This window comes from Lontra canadensis, unplaced genomic scaffold (assembly GCF_010015895.1).
Source record: "Lontra canadensis isolate GAN:19392208 unplaced genomic scaffold, GSC_riverotter_1.0 scaffold11, whole genome shotgun sequence".
Taxonomy (NCBI): Eukaryota; Metazoa; Chordata; class Mammalia; order Carnivora; family Mustelidae; genus Lontra; species Lontra canadensis.
Window position 1 is genome coordinate 7,708,408 of NW_022631005.1, and position 16,553 is coordinate 7,724,960.

The window sequence follows — 16,553 nt, forward strand, 5'->3', positions numbered from 1 at the left end:
GACCAAGTCCCACATCGGGCTCCTGGCTCAGTGGGGATCCTGCCTTTCCCTATGCTTATGTTCTCCCTCTCTGTCAAATAAATAAATAAATTAAAAAAAAAAAAAAGAAAAAAGAAATTAATGGAGTTTTGCAAAGAATTATCATTTTTAAAAATTGTTTCAAAGACTACATGTAACTGGACAATAATGCAAACAAAAGAACCAACTCTGAATAAAGAAGTGTGGAGAAGGACAATAGAAGATTTCACAGTTGTTTAACAATGGCCATAGAAAGGATAGACAATAATATATATGCTAAATCAATACTTCAAGTTCTGTTCCCCTATATCCAAAAACAACCAGGTACGAAAATTTACTCTACTAGAAAATAATTAGGAAAGAGAATAGGAAAAAGATGGAGCAACAGTATCCCAGTATCTGTAGTAAATGAAGTAAGGAGTTAAGACTTAGCCAGAGATTGCAACTTGGTATTGCAAAGGTGTAACAAAGACAGGTCTAAATGAAACATAAGATGTATCCAGTAATCAGCAGAAGAGATGCCAGAAATAGAACCGATCCGGTAAGTTCAAAGAGAAAACAATGAAAAATTAGTTACAGTCTTGATCTCGACCAATCACATCCAATTAGTTTCATCTTTTGGCTTGACAGATCTTTGATAATGCACTTCACACATGTGTATTTGCTTCTGTTCTGCAAAACTAATGATATAATGTCTTTCCAAACAACTTCAGTTTTCCCTGTAGAAAAATCCTAATGTAATGAAAATTTTTATTTTATGATTGATTTTCATTTTTCTTGGTTATTTTCACAGTACAAAGGATTTGTGAAGTTTTTGGTTTTGTTTTAGATATGTGTTATGCTTAGACTTACACTTAAATAATGGATGATGAAATACAAATCAGTGTATACAAATATCAGTGGATCTTTTTAGTTTAATCTTAAGTCTTTTAAATATGAGAACGCATAGAAAATTGGCAAAGTCAATGGTAGAACAAAACTTGAATTAGAATACAGGATAAGACTATTATGATACTCAAGTTCCAATTGAATATATAATACCCAAAATATTTACATTTAGTCAATCCCAAAAGTAAACAGTCTTTCAAAAATTTGGAAGGATATTGAATATACTGAACTGGACATCCAAGGAATGTCCTAGACTGTAGATACAAACTTGGGATCATCAGAATATGGATGTTATTTGAAACCATGGGAATAGATGAGATCATTTTTGGAGCAAATAATTTAAAAAGGAAAATAAATCCTAGTCTAAATGCCTTAGGAACTCTAACTTTTAAGAATCAAGAGCTAGCAAACTGAGACTGAATAAAATTGTGAAAGGGACCAGAGACCGGGGTAATACCTGGAGGAGTTAAGGGAGGACTTTTTGTTTATTTTCAGTAGGTAGTTGCCAAATTATCCTGTAGAAAGAGATATTTATAACTCAGTGCAGAGAGATAGGATAATCAAAAGAGCAGAAACTTTGGGGCACCAGGGTGGCTCACTTGATTAAGCATCCAACTCTTTGTTTCTCCTCAGGTCTTGATCTCAGGGTCCAGAGATTGGGCCCTGCTGTGCCCCCTGCCCTCGTCCCCGACCTCCCACTCAGCATGGAGTCTGCTTGAGTTTTCTCTTCCTCTACCCCTACCTCCTCCTGCCCTGGTCTGGCACATGCATGTGCGCTTGCTCTCTCTCTCTCTCTCTCTCAGATAAATAAACAAATAAGTAAATAAAATCTTAAAAAAAAAGAAAAAAAAGAACAGAAGCTTTGCTTGAACAGGAAGGAAAGAGATGATGGGGAAGCAGATAATACAGAGCCAGACTGATATTTGATTGGGGGTTATAGGGAGAGACAAGATAATGATATTAGCTAACACTTACTGGGTACTTGCAATGTGTCATGTTCTATTCCAAGTGCTTTTCAGACATTAATGTGATTCATATTCATAACAAATAGTTCATTAGCCTAAATGGAAAGTCATTTGTCAGAAAATGTTAAATGTTCGTTTGAGTTTGGTGTTATGTATTTAAATGGTTCACAGAACAAAACCTTAGCTTTGAGGTCAGACTGATCGAGTTGGATCCCGCCTTTGCCACCTACAGCAATGTGATGTTGAACATGTGACCAAAGCTCTCTAAATCTGTTTTTCACCTTAAATTGGTATAATTGTACCTACCTCATTAGATTGTTGTGATGAATACATGAAATAATTTTTAGCACGGCACCTTATACAATTCAGTGAGAATAAATGTTACTGGTCATTACTATTATGGCTATTATTATCATTGCCCCAGTCTGCTCAGTTGTGTAATTTCCTATGTTGGTAATGGCACAAAAAAGATGGAATGTCGTGGATTTCTCTTTTTTTAGGTGAGTACAAAAGAGAGAGAAAGTAGCAAAGTTGTTGGAGACAAGTGGTTAGGGAATAATATAGCTAACTCATTGTGCTTTAGCATTCGACAAAAAAATGAAAAGCCTACCTAATTGTATTAACATTGCTTTGCTTGACAAATTCCTATTTCAAAGTAATAATTTCTGAAAATGATATTTTCACTATTTCATGTTAGACACACACCATAATCATTAAACTTCTAAGTGTTGATTATGTGCAAATGTTAAGGACTTTAAATTTGTTCTTGTTATAAAATATACATTATGCTAAAATATTATAAACTCATTATAAGATGACGTTTTTGCCATTAAAACATCATTGAAGTCTAAATGTTTACAATAAATCAGGTGTTCGCTGATGCTTAAATTCAAGTTTGTATTCCCACTTAAATTCAAATCCAGTGTTACTTAACACTATCACAAAAACTAAGCTGCTATTGTCAAATCCTTTTTTTTTCTGCTTTAAAACTATGAATATACAGCTGCTCCACCTGGATTGTTTGCATATCAAAGCCTTACCATTTCTTCTATTATTTGTAATTACTTCAACTGATTACTATTTTCACAACAAAACTTTACAATCAGAGTTTACTCAAAAATTTTCATACTTCTTATATTTCTCCCATTCCTAATCGTTATTTGTGCCATATTTGAAATGATAGGAAAAGCAATTAACTTTCAGTTTATAAAGAAAGGAAAATCACTTCTTCTTACTAGTTTTATATTATCACTTATTTTACATAGTAGTTTCTGTATTTAAAATATCAGGAGCACATTAAAGCAAACTTTTGCAATACAAGTATATGTATAAATCCTTTCTCATGTTAGATTTTAATTATAGAATAGTTTGATGCAACAGTAAACATCAGTAAATTGATTTAAATAGAAAATAGTTATGGTAGTTCTGTTATCTAATATATCAACTAAAAAGGCAACCACTCAGATATAAACTATAGAACCTCTAAACATCAGAAGAGAACCTTGACTGTGTAATCAGTTCTGGAAATAATGGAATTAGTCCAAGTCACTCACTTGTTTTAAGAGAGGATGAGATAGATTTAAAGGAATTAAATCAGAAGAAAGGAATGAAGTAAGCAACTCATCTTTACTCATGTACTCCAAGGAGTTGAAGCAGAAACAAAACAAAGATATAATCAGCTTTTCTTTTTATGTTGGTGTTTATAGACCAGATTAATTCTTGTTTCTAACTTAAATTCCTAATTAAATTTGGATCCTAGACCCATTTGTAAATCTAATGAAGCTATGCATCCTATCCAGAAAAATATACAAATTTTTAGCACAATTTTAAAGAGTGCATGGTCTCATTAAAGCCTCTATACAGCTTCATAGACCCAAGAGTCAGAACCATTCTGGATTATAATGAGTCCACCTGAAGAGGCACAACAGGAACAATTGTATACCCAAATAATCATGTGGCTAAGTGTCTAGGTTTAACTTGGCATAAATGTTTTTTAGACCATCATCCAAAGGTATAAAAAGTATTTTTCCTTTTTTTTTTTTTTAAACTAGTCTCCATGCTCATTTGGGAGCCCAATGCAGAGCCCAACACAGGGCTCAAACTCACCACCCAGAGATCAAGACCTGAGCAGAGATCAAGAGTCCAACACCCAACCTCCTGAGCCACCCAAGCACCCCTAAAAAGTATTTTTCCTTATCAATTCAATGCATCATGCCCAACTCCATGATAATCTTCCCACAGGCCTCATAGTGTAGCCTTCGTAATCTTATGGGCTAATATCAGGACTAAATATCCCACTGCAGATGGTTGACTCAGGCTCTCTCTTTATCTGCCTCCTCTGGTGGCCAGAATGTTGGCACCTCCAACAGCAGGTGGGAAGGAGAACTGAAACCAGGAGACTCAATTTATTTTGTTTTTCTTTCAGTTGAATACCTTGACTAAACAGTTTAGTGCAAGAAAAAGATGGAAACTGGTGTTTAGCAGTAAGTCTTTGAATTGTATGCAAGTTATCATTTGCCCACATATCCCTTTCTCCTATTGTTATAAGTAGTACAGGGTTGGCTGCCTCCTTAATGAAATGTGCAGTGCTTTAAAGAGATCCTGTGGCTTCTGCACATTACATAAACCATAGTTAGTCGGCCTCAGAATGATTGCAGAAAAATTGTAAATTTAGTCTCAGAAACCCGCTGCTTAAAGCAGACTCAGCCAGCTTTTCAGTTTTCAAAACTGCTCTGTATAAAGTGGTACATTTGGAAATCTGTTGCTGATACACCCTATTCATACTCTATTCATAAGAATAAGTCTTCACAAATCTCACTTGAGAAAGAAAGGGACATAGGATACATGAAAGTTTCACAAAAATGGAAGAAACAATGAATTCCAAGAAAATCCAGTATTGGTTGGTTTTCAAATACCTGGACATTAACATGACTTTGCATGAAATAATCCCTCTCTTGAATTCTATGCCAGGTGGCAATTTCCCAATCTACCAGCTTATAATTGGCCCTATGTTTCATGCTGCTAATGCTTTTCCAAGTAAGCAAAACATAAATATAAGTAAATGCAACCGCCACCACTACCAGCATCATTTAACATTAAATAACAGTTTGACACAAAGCAATGGACTTGACCACAATTGTTGGAGTTAGGTAAGGTACCTCAAATTCTTTGATGTCATGTAAATATACAACCAAATATTAGGATTAAGGGATTTTTTTCCCCTTCCCTCCATAAAGAACAGTTTAATTTTATTCATGTGGAAGATTTATTTTTCTCTTATGTCTCTTTTATTTCAGGAGATATTTCAAGAGGTACTTATTCAAAGGGAAGTTTTTTAAAATTTTAACTTATTACAAATGGTTGCAAACATAAAAAGAGTAGAGAAGGTATAATAACCTCCCATGTATCCATTACCCAGGTTTGACACAACATTTTCCAAAACTTAAATGTAAAGAGTTTTAATTTGTCTATAATCTAAACCAGAATTTTTTGATTTATGATAAATAATAAGTGATTATAATATAAATAATAAGTAACTAGGAACTCTTGAAGAGATCACTTTGAATTATTTCTTTTCTTTTTTAAAAATTTCAATTCAATTTAATTAACATATAGTGCATTTTTAGTTTCAGAGGTAGAATTTAATGATTCATAAGTTGCATACAACACCCAGCACTCGTTCCATCAAATGCCCTCTTTAATGCCCATCACCCAGTGACCCGATCCCCCCACTTTTTTATTTTTTATTTTTTATAGATATAGATACAGATATAGATATATATCTATATAGATATAGAGTAATTATAATTATTTTTAAAAAATAACTATTTAGGGGCATCTGGCTGGCTCAGGTGGTGGAGTATATGATGCTGATCTTGGGATTGTGAGTTCAAGGCCAGGTTGGGTGTAAAGATTACTTAATAATAAAATCTTTAAGCAGAGTGGTGCAGTGGAAGCATGCTGAGCCCATAAAATCTTAAAAAAAAAAAAAAGGACAAATAATTATTGTTCCTCAGGAAGTACCTGAATATAAACAGTATTCTCAAAATGGGGTTAATTTTTTAGTGGTAATGTTTAGACAGATTTTCTTTAAAGATTTTATTTATTTATTTGATAGACAGAGATCATAAGTAGGCAGAGAGGCAGGCAAAAAGAGGAGGAAGCAGGCTCCCTGCTGAGCAGAGAGCCTGCTTTGCGGGGCTCAATCCCAGGACCCTGGGATCATGACCTGAGCCAAAGGCAGAGGCTTTAACCCACTGAGCCACCCAGGCGCCCCGTTTAGACAGATTTTTAAAAGAGAAGACTGTGAAGATGAGTATCAAAGTAGCATAACTAGCAATAACGGAACCAAGGGGTAAAACTTAGCTAAGATCAATTAAATTCTTATCTCTTTATCAAACTGAAGCTAAACTAACAGCATGTGATATCACAGCTATCTGAGTAGTTCTCCCTACCTAAATCTTGGTTTAATCAGAAAAGCAAATAACAAATGCACCGAGTACATTCGTTGCGCTGAGTCACTGGGTTGGAAGAAAGATAAACCACCTACTGAACAAGGACATATTTTCCTTCTAAGTGATTTACAAGTCTTTGAGGACCAGCAGGTTTAAAGCCTCCAGGTCTTGTGTTAATCTGTCCTGTCTACAATACTCACCCAGTGCTTTTTCTCAAATTTTGATCTCAGGCAACTTTGATTATGAGAATTTGCTTATGTAAAAAGCTCTCTGGCTGGTACGGAGGTGTAAGTAAAAAAAAAAAATTTTTTTTAATCAGATAATATTCAGAATCATAGCAAAGTTTTTGTTAATCAAAACCTTTTCAGGTTAGTATTAAACATTTGCTGGGTATTTACACTAATTGACAAGAAAATTACAAAATCATTTTGACTGATTCAAGTCTGAGAACAGTTTCTCCTTTTTTCATCTCCAAAAAAATGATGGAATATCAATTTTGCTGGCAATATTGGCTGTAGCTTTAGGAAGTTTAACTTATTATATTGACAAGCTTGATAAATAGACTCCTCATTTATTTTTTGTTCAGTAAATTTTAAGTTAAGCCTAAGATTCATTGTAAGAAAAAGACCTATAACAAAATAGAGAAATATTAATCTTTATAATTTCATGTTATTGATGATATCAAATGCCTTTTCCTCTCTATAACACAAAAAATCCAAACTGCATTTTCTTTATGAATTTACAATATGGAGAAAAAGGAAATCTCCAAAATTTAGAGCAGCAGGACTTCATACTTTGGAAAACAAGAAAAATTAAGTTTAAAAGTAAGTTGATTTTTCAGGGGCGCCTGGGTGGCTCAGTGGGTTAAGCCTCTGCCTTCGGCTCAGGTCATGATCTCAGGGTCCTGGGATCGAGTCCCATATCGGGCTCTCTGCTCAGCAGGGAGCTTGCTTCCCCCCTCTCTCTCTGCCTGCCTCTGCTTACTTGTGATCTCTCTCTGTCAAATAAATAAATAAAATCTTTAAAAAAAAAAAAAAAAGTAAGTTGATTTTTCAGTAAAAAGACCACTTTTATACAGTGCTATAACCCTTTTGGAGATCAGTTTGGACATATGTGTGAGAATGGTTTAAAATATCCAAGACTTTTAAATACAGATATATATAGATATATCTATATCTATATGTATCTATATCTATGTCTATATAGAGAGACATATATATTCACAAATTGAATATTTGACTCTTGGAAATATTCCCTAAGAAAAAAAATCCAAAAAAAAATTTGTGTGTGAGGATACTATTTATAACTACATAGATTAGATACAACCTAAATTCTTACAGTTACAGGAATTATAGCATATTCATACCAAGAAATTTCTTCTGTTTTTTTTTTTTTTTAAGATTTTATTTATTTATTTGTCAGAGAGGAAGAGAGAAAATAAGCAGGGAGAGTGGGAGGCAGAGGGGGAAACAGGCTTCCCACGGAGCAAGGAGTGTACCCTGGTAAGAGAAGGAGGAAGTTTTCTCTCACTGAAGTATGGTGTTACAATTCTGCCCCAGGGTGCTCTGAGAGAAAGTTTAGGGAAACTCCCTCTTCCATATCCATACAAATCTTGGAAGACAGAGAATGTATGGGCTCTGGGGGTTGTTGGGGTAAGGGAGGAGGAGTGGTAGAGAAACTAAAACCCGAGGAATTAGCCCTCTATTTCCCAAGAACTGAAAGTGGGTTGGAATCAGCCCTGCTTTTCACCATTCTCTCCATTGACTTATATTCTGACCCAGCCCATCTGAGGGTCACAGAGACTTTCCCAGTCCCTCGGAGAACTCAGATATTGAAATGCCAACAGAGAAAATGGGAAGGAGTATGTGTGAAATAAGCATCTTTAAAACTATAGAAAGGATTTTCCCCAATGTAAGAACTTCATCAGCTTGACTACATTTTAGAAAATTAAGATATTCTAATAACGGTTAAGAAAATGTAGACAACTTACATAGGAAAAAAAGACTAAAAATTTGGAATTTATAGGAGCAGCAATCCAGTCATTATGGTAACTAGTTTTTTTCTTTTAAAGATTTTATTTATTTGACAGAGAGAGAGAGAGAGATCACAAGTAGGCAGAAAGGCAGGCAGAGAGAGAGGGGGAAGCTGGCTCCCCACTGAGCAGAGAGACCAATGCAGGGCTCAATCCTAGGACCCTGAGATCATGACCTGAGCTGAAGGCAGAGGCTTAATCCACTGAGCCACCCAGGCACCCTTATGGTAAATAGTTTTAAAACTCTGTTTTAGAGGGGTTCCTGGCTGGCTCAGTCAGTAGAACAGACAGCTCTAGATCTCAGGGTCATGAGTTCAAGCCCCATGTTGGTCATGGAACCTATTTAAAAAAAAAAGTATGAAAAGGTGCATTGCTAATAAAGAACACTCTTAAAAAATAAAACAAAACAAAAAACCCTCTTCTTTATCTAACCTAGGAAGGAGAAAAAATTGCCTGACTTGGATTTCAATTGTTTTTATTTTCCAAGCTGATGTTCTCATATTGTTTCAAGTTGAGTAGAGAAATCATAAAATCATAAAATCTTAGAGACCTGCAAGATTGATCATTTCTTCCTCTTCATTTTATAGCCAAGACAGTATATCCATATACCCCAAAAGGATATCCATGTATCCAAAAAGAATATATGGCTAAAATGTAAGAAGTCAAAAAGTTGCAGGAGAAGCAATAAGTATAGATAATTCATAAAATGAAAATGAGACTGAACAAAATCTTGAATTTATTATAGAAATTGTTATTGCACTTAACCATAGTTTCTCCAAAGATTTGGATATATGTATGTTTTCTTTATTTTTGTTGGTTAAGGAATGGATCAAAATTTTTCAAAATTATTTTTTTGCAGTTACAATGGAAATCTACAAAAATGGGTAATAGACTATTTTGGGATCATTGTTCAGAAGTGCATTTATCTTAGAAATGGTTACCATGGAGATGAGCACATGTTGTATGACTCTACATCTTGTGAGTTACAAGTCATCTATGCTACTAAGACATAAATAGCCATACACACACATACATGCACACCAGCCCATGCACACATGCACCATGAAGTCATACTGTTCCACTCTTTTTGTAAAATAATAATAAAACTCCATGCAGTGCTGATCTCTGATGGTGAAAGGACCTGCAAACTCTAGACATTTTAAAATGTTGTGTTGTATAAAGACATAAAATCACTTTTTAAAAACATTATAACAACCTGAATCAAGCATAAAAATTAATAACATACTTAACATATAAAACAAATAGTGAGGCCATACGTCCTAGATACCACTCCTCTTTAAAATAGAAATGCAAAAATAAGGAAGTACAATGGGGTGCCTGGCTGCCTCAATAAGTAGAGCACATGACTCTTGGGGTCATGAATTCAAGCCCCACGTTGGACGTAGAGCTTACTTAAAAATATATATATATATTTTTTTAAAATAAGAAAGTAAAAAAAAACAGAGTATATTATTAAAAATTTATTAAAGCTATTGTCCCAAAGCATTTGATAATATTAAAAATTTATTAATATATTGTTAATATTAATAACAATTATTAATAATAGTGATAATATTAGGGCAGAGTTTTCTGGCTAGTCTTTCTCTGCCTCTCTTTCTTTTTTTTTTTCATTTGTTTCCATCTCTTTTTTTGGTTTTGCTTTTCCTTCAATAAATACAATTTTTAAGATGCTTAAATTCCCAAGAAACAGGCCAGTTTTGGAGATCACTATATATATACATATAAAAATATGTAATTATAAATAATCATTTATTTATTATTTAATATAAATAACATATTTATTTATATTAAATGATAAATATTAAAATACGAATTATTATACTTTAATCTAATGTTATATTATAATATATAATATAATAATATATAATACTGTATTGTTGTATATAACAATATAACATTATATTATAACAATAAATATTAAGTAATTAATTTATTATTTATTATTTAGATATTAGATATAATTATTAGATATATATAGATATAATTAGATATAATGTCTAAATAATAAATAATTATATGATCATATAGTATATAATTATATAATCATATATCTATTCATATATAATTATATGATTATATGATCATATATAGATTATATAATAGTTTATATTATATGTATAGTATATTTTATATATAATAAAGATTTATTATATAAATCTTTATTAAATATTAAAATATTTAATAAAATATTCAAAATGCATTAAATAAATATTTAAATTAAATTAAATAAATATTTAAATTAAATTTAAATAAATATTTAAATTAAATACATTTTTAAAATGTATTAAATAAATATATTTTATATGATAAATATATTACATATTATATATTATATATAATTATGGTAGTGTATGATTATATAATTTTTATAATAATAATACATTATATAAAATATAAATATATATCATATATTATATTTTATATATTATATATGTTATATATATTATATATATTTACTTATTTTTAAAGGAGAAATTGGGGGAGGGGCAAAGGGAGAGGGAGAGACAAAATCTAAAGCAGGCTCCATGCCCACTGTGGAGCCTGACATGGGGCTCAATCTCACAACTCCAAGATCATGACCTCAGTCAAAATCAAGACTCAGAAACTTAACTGATTAAGCCACAAGCTTAATTAATTAAGCCACAAGCTCTCCACAAAGGTATATATTTTGGTTGAAGTTACTTGTTTTTATTTATTTTATTTATTTGTTTACTTTTCAATAATGGATATTTTCCAATTTTCAAATAACAGGAGAAAGGATAGTGAAATTATCCTCTCTCCCACATAACCAACACCCAGCTTCAGTACTTACTGACCACTGATAATTCTGTTTTATTTATAACCCTCCTTCCTCCATCATTTTAAATCAGTTCCATTAGCCAACAAGAAAACATTATCCTCCATAATTTGATTTTTCTACACTTTTCTTGGAAACTTCAAAGGTCTCTTTATGAATAGGGTACAATATGAGATCCTAAATTTGGTAGTGCAAGTAAGAATGATTAGAACTAGAATAATAAGTCTTCTTTGAACATTCAAACATTGAATACACTGATGATTTAGCCACATTTAGCTTTGAAGCACTGCTGGACTCTTTTTTTTTTTTGGTAAAGATTTTATTTATTTATTGAACAGGAAAAGAGAGAGAGCATGGGAGAGAGCACAAGCAAGGAAGGGAGGCAGAGGAGAGGGAGAAGCAGGATCCCCACTGAACAGGGAGTCCAATGTGGGGCTTTATGCCAGGACCCTGAGATCACAACCTGAGCCGAAGGCAGAGAGACGCCTAACCAACTGAGTCACCTAGGCACTCCTGGATGCTTTCTTGGGTAAAAAGAATCTTTTCTTATGCAGCATAGTTAAATTTCTTAGTCTAATTAGTGTATATGTATTTAAAGGAAGAAATGAACCTTGATTTGTTTTATAGAAACATAAGAAATATACATTAAATAAACAAAACAAAATGTATTTTTGCTTTTTTTCCCAAGACAGCAATTTTAACATATTCGATTAGTAGACAAATACTCTATACTTGCTAAAAGAGTACGCAAAAGTTGTATAGTACAACTATGGAACAGCACATCATCTTTTACAGTCTTTCCATAAAAAATGGTCATGTAAAGTTTCTCACAATTGCTGCTCTTTTCAAACTGAGGCATCATGTAGTCTTAGAGCTGGGGTATATTCTTCATTTGAAAAATTAACAAAATCCAAAACTGAGATCAACGAAAGATCTAATATAACCTTTATTCCCTTTCTTATTCTTATTTTATTATTTTTATTTACTTATATTTTTTTACTTTTACAGCCCTAATACAGTAATATTAGACTCATTGCAGATATGCCATAAATAGTTGTTGGTTGATTTGTTTCCTAGTAATATGGTTTTGAACCACAAAAGTGGTGCAATAATGAGAATCCACATTCCTGCCATGTTACTGATTTCAAAGATTAAAACAAAACCATGTTTTTTGAGGGGAAAAAAGAAATTGATGAGTCACAGACCTGTACCACTGAAACAAATAATACACTATATGTTAATTAATTGAATTTAAGTTAAAAAAGAAGTTATTAAATTAGTGACAGATTATTTCCACATAATGTAGGAAGAGTTCAAGTACTGAAAAGACATTTATAAAAGTATAAATGTGATATTCTTTCTATCTGTGTCATTACCAATTACAAACGTGCAAAAATAAATTTACGATGATAGAAAAAATGTATATTACAAAGAATTGAACTCTAAATTTCTAAATTATATCCTAAACTCTCTTTATCCAGGCTTTGAAAAGATCTCACTTGTTTTGGACCACGTGAAATCCTGAACTATTATATTAGCTCTATAGCCATGCATATATAAACAAAAAATCTTATGTAATCAAAATGCTCCAGTAACAAATTCATATAATAGGCATTGTATCTGTAAAGAAAATTTGCATTCAAACTTGTTTCAGTTGAACTGATTTTTTAAAAAATATCTTTAAAAAGCTTGCACAGGGAACAGTGCCATAATCACGAGAGAGGTTTGGATTTTCTCTGTATTTATTTCAGCTTATGTCTGCACATTCTCAGCAAAGTGCAGAATTGAGACAATTAACTCAAGCCTCACACTGTAATGCAAAGTAGATTTTTATTATTTATCGATGTTTTTGCCCATGTAAGTCATATCTGAATTACTTAAGATTGCATATTCCCATGATGATTTTATTATATAAAATGCCTGAATGTGTTATGTAGTGGGATGAATGTGGGCATTGGGATCCAACAGATCTGAGATTGAATACTAGATCCATTGCTTACCAGTTCTTTGCATTTCAATTACTTTATCTAAAAATGGAATTTTTGTGAAGACTGGAGATAATACTTGGAAAATGCCTAGTACAGCGCTTGGTATAAATACTCTAAATCTGTTAGAAGAAGAAATTATACAGGGGGCACAGGAACATATTCCAGGGTGTATTCACATCACATCTTCTCTTTTTGCCCAGCCCAGGGCCCCTTAGCCCCTGTAAGGATGTGCCCCCTCTTTCAGGATAATTCTTTATCAGTCATGTCCCAGTAAAGACAATGCTTCCTCCATGGATGAAATGCTGCTGAGTTCTCCCTCTGGACTCGATCTCATAACTTTTTGCCTCTTCTGTGTCTTCTGCCAACACTCTAGTCCTGAAAAATTGGTGTTTCAATTCCTCTGCATCCAGGCTAACTATGTGAGCCATTAAGTATGAGATTTGCCTTTAAAGGACTTTTTGAAAAACCACGTAGTGAAGTGGAACAAGCATTAACTATTAAGTCAAGAGATCTGGGATCACAAGCACTGTGCCATTAGAAAGGTCAGTTTGCTTCTCTGGACCTTGGTTGTTGTTCTGTAGAAAGAAGGGCTGAGTTCGGTAGTCAGTGAATAGAATCAGTTCTTAAGTGTCCAGTGCTACTGCGGGCATGTTAGTATTACAGTATAATCAGCAGGGACTGGAGCTATCAATGAGTAACCAAGAATTCTGCCCATCCTCTGTAGAATGGTGTGGTGCAAGAGCATGGGCTTTAGTGTAAAGGTGGAATTGTATTCATCCTTGTTATTAGAATCTTACAAACAAACCCTAACTCTGTGACCCAAGGCTAGGTCCTGAAGTTCCAAATTAATTGTAACTTTCTTTAAAAATGTGCTAGATATTATCTGCCTCATTGGGTTGTCATGAGGATTGAATCAGGTATTATTCATACAGTGCTGGGACATAGCATCTGTTCCTGCTAAGGAGGTCTTTAAATCCAGTAACAGTGCTCAGTCTTCATCTTAATCAACACTACCAGCAGCATGTGACAGTTATCACACTGTCCTCCTTGAAACACATTTTTCATTTGTACTCTCCGACTTCTCCCTCCTTTTTCCCTCCTATTTTCTGGACTGCTCCTTCTTGGTCTCCTTTGCTGGATCTTCCTCATCTTCCTCACACCTGAATGAGGGCATACATGGGGCTTCTTTATCAGTTTTCACTACTAGATCATCACATTTAGTCTCATAGCTTAAACGGCATCGTTAGACTGATTACTCCAAAATTGACACCTCTGGCAGAGATTCTTTCTATGAAGTCCAGATTCATATGTGCAGCTGTGCACTTGACATATCTATTTAGTTGATTAATAGGCATATTAACATGTCCCAAACTGAACTTTTCATCTCCACATCACCCCATATGTGGTAAATGGCAAATCTTCTCATTAGTTGTTCAGGCCAAAAATCCTTGTAATTATCCTAAGCTCATCCAAATTAACCTGCTAATAAAAACCCTTGGCTTGTTTCTCATATGTATCTAGGATCTGACTACTGATACTTCTCCTTCTGCTGCCACTCTGGCCCAAGCAATTGTTTTCTCCCACGTAGCCCCCTAACAAATCTCCCTGCCTCCCTTTTATCCCCTCTCCTCACAGCAGCCAGAAAGATCCTTCTGCAGCCTAAGCATAATTTCATGTCATTTGTCACCTATTGGGTTTCCCTGGAAGCGGATGGAGGTAGGGTTCTGGCATGCAGGACTTATTTAAGGATTGTCTTCGGTATTGACGTTTGTGGAAATGAAGGAAAGGATCAGGATTGGGCAGACAGAGAAGTCAAGAGGTTATGCATGACCAGTGACAGGCTTGGCCAACTGCATGTTGGACTTTAGAGCTACAGTGCCCTTCAGAGTTGTTTCAAATTGGGCAAGGATGGCCAGACCTTGATGCTTCCTCATCAGTCAGTCACAGATATGGTCTATCCTGCAAAAGGCACAACCGAAGGCAAGGCAGCCCTCTGCGGTGGATGCAGACTGGAAAGGGACTGCGCTCCCAGACAACAGGCATTCACTAAAGGGGCATCCGGGCAGCACAACACAGGATCCACCTCTTCTCCACCCATTTCCCCCAGGGGCTTCCCATGTTACTTGGAATAAAACCAAAGTCTTTATCATTTTTCTCTTGACCTCATCTTTTCCCTCTCTTCCCTTTACTCACCCCTAGAAGCCACATTAGCCACCTGTTAAGTTTCTTGTGTATCTCCATCTCTTTCCTCCCACCAGCACAATTCTGTTTCAGCACTTGCCATTTCTTCCATCTGCAAGGTTCTTCTCCCAGATGGCTGAGAGGGTCTGGCGCTTGAACTTTATTCAAATCTCTGCTCAAATTTCACTTTATCAGAGGGGCCTTCTCTCACTGGCCCATAGCAAATAGCATATTGCCCTTTCACTTTGTTCCCTTATTTCACTCAGTTTTTCTTTTTAGCACTTAAATCATGACCTAACATGGTTATATATTTATTTATTGTTTGTCCATCTGCTCCCTCCACTTGGATACAAGCTCTATAAAAGAGGAGACTTTTATTTTTTACTCAGTGCTATATCCCCAGTGACTATGACAGTGACTGGTACAAAGCAGATACTCAATATTCATTAGCTATAAGTTTTGGGGAGTTGGGGCACTATTTCAAAGAAAATAAGAGCTAAGGCATTGGACTAAAACAAATATAGGTTTTATTTGTAGTTACAAACTTGGGAGCTGTGAAGTATCAGATATATTATTTGCTCTCTCTGCGTCTGAATTTGCTCAGTTATAAAATGTAGATGATTATAATATTATATTTGTAATAGACTTGTGAGATCAAATGGGATAATGTGTAAAGCATCAATTAAGCACCTGATGGATAGCACTGAGAATCTGAAAACTGCCTGCAAGCACAGTTCCTGGCAAGTAGGAAGTGCTCAGTAGTTGATAGTTTTTATTGTTGTATGATAAACATGTGGAACACTGTGTGGTTAGAATTGATTCTGATGAACCTGTGATTGTTTAAATGGTGCAAATCATTTCTTCCGTTCTTCTTTTTAGAGTACCTTGTAGATAGCCTAGGCTTATATTTCATTGTCCAACAGGGAGAAATAGGGTTTATTATTTTTTAAAAAAGATTTTATTTATTTATTTGAGAAAGAGAGAGAGCGAGCCTGACAGAGGATAGGCAAGAGGGAGAAGCAGACTCCCTGCTGTGCAGCGACACGGATGTGGGACTTGAACCTGGAACTCCAGGATCATGACCTGAGTCAGAAGCAGTTGACTGACCAACTGAGTCACCCAGGCGCCTGAAATTTGGTTTAATCCTATATCAGAAAACTTCAAAACAACAAAAATTTTGAAATGTAGTGCAACTTCTTCATTTTATAC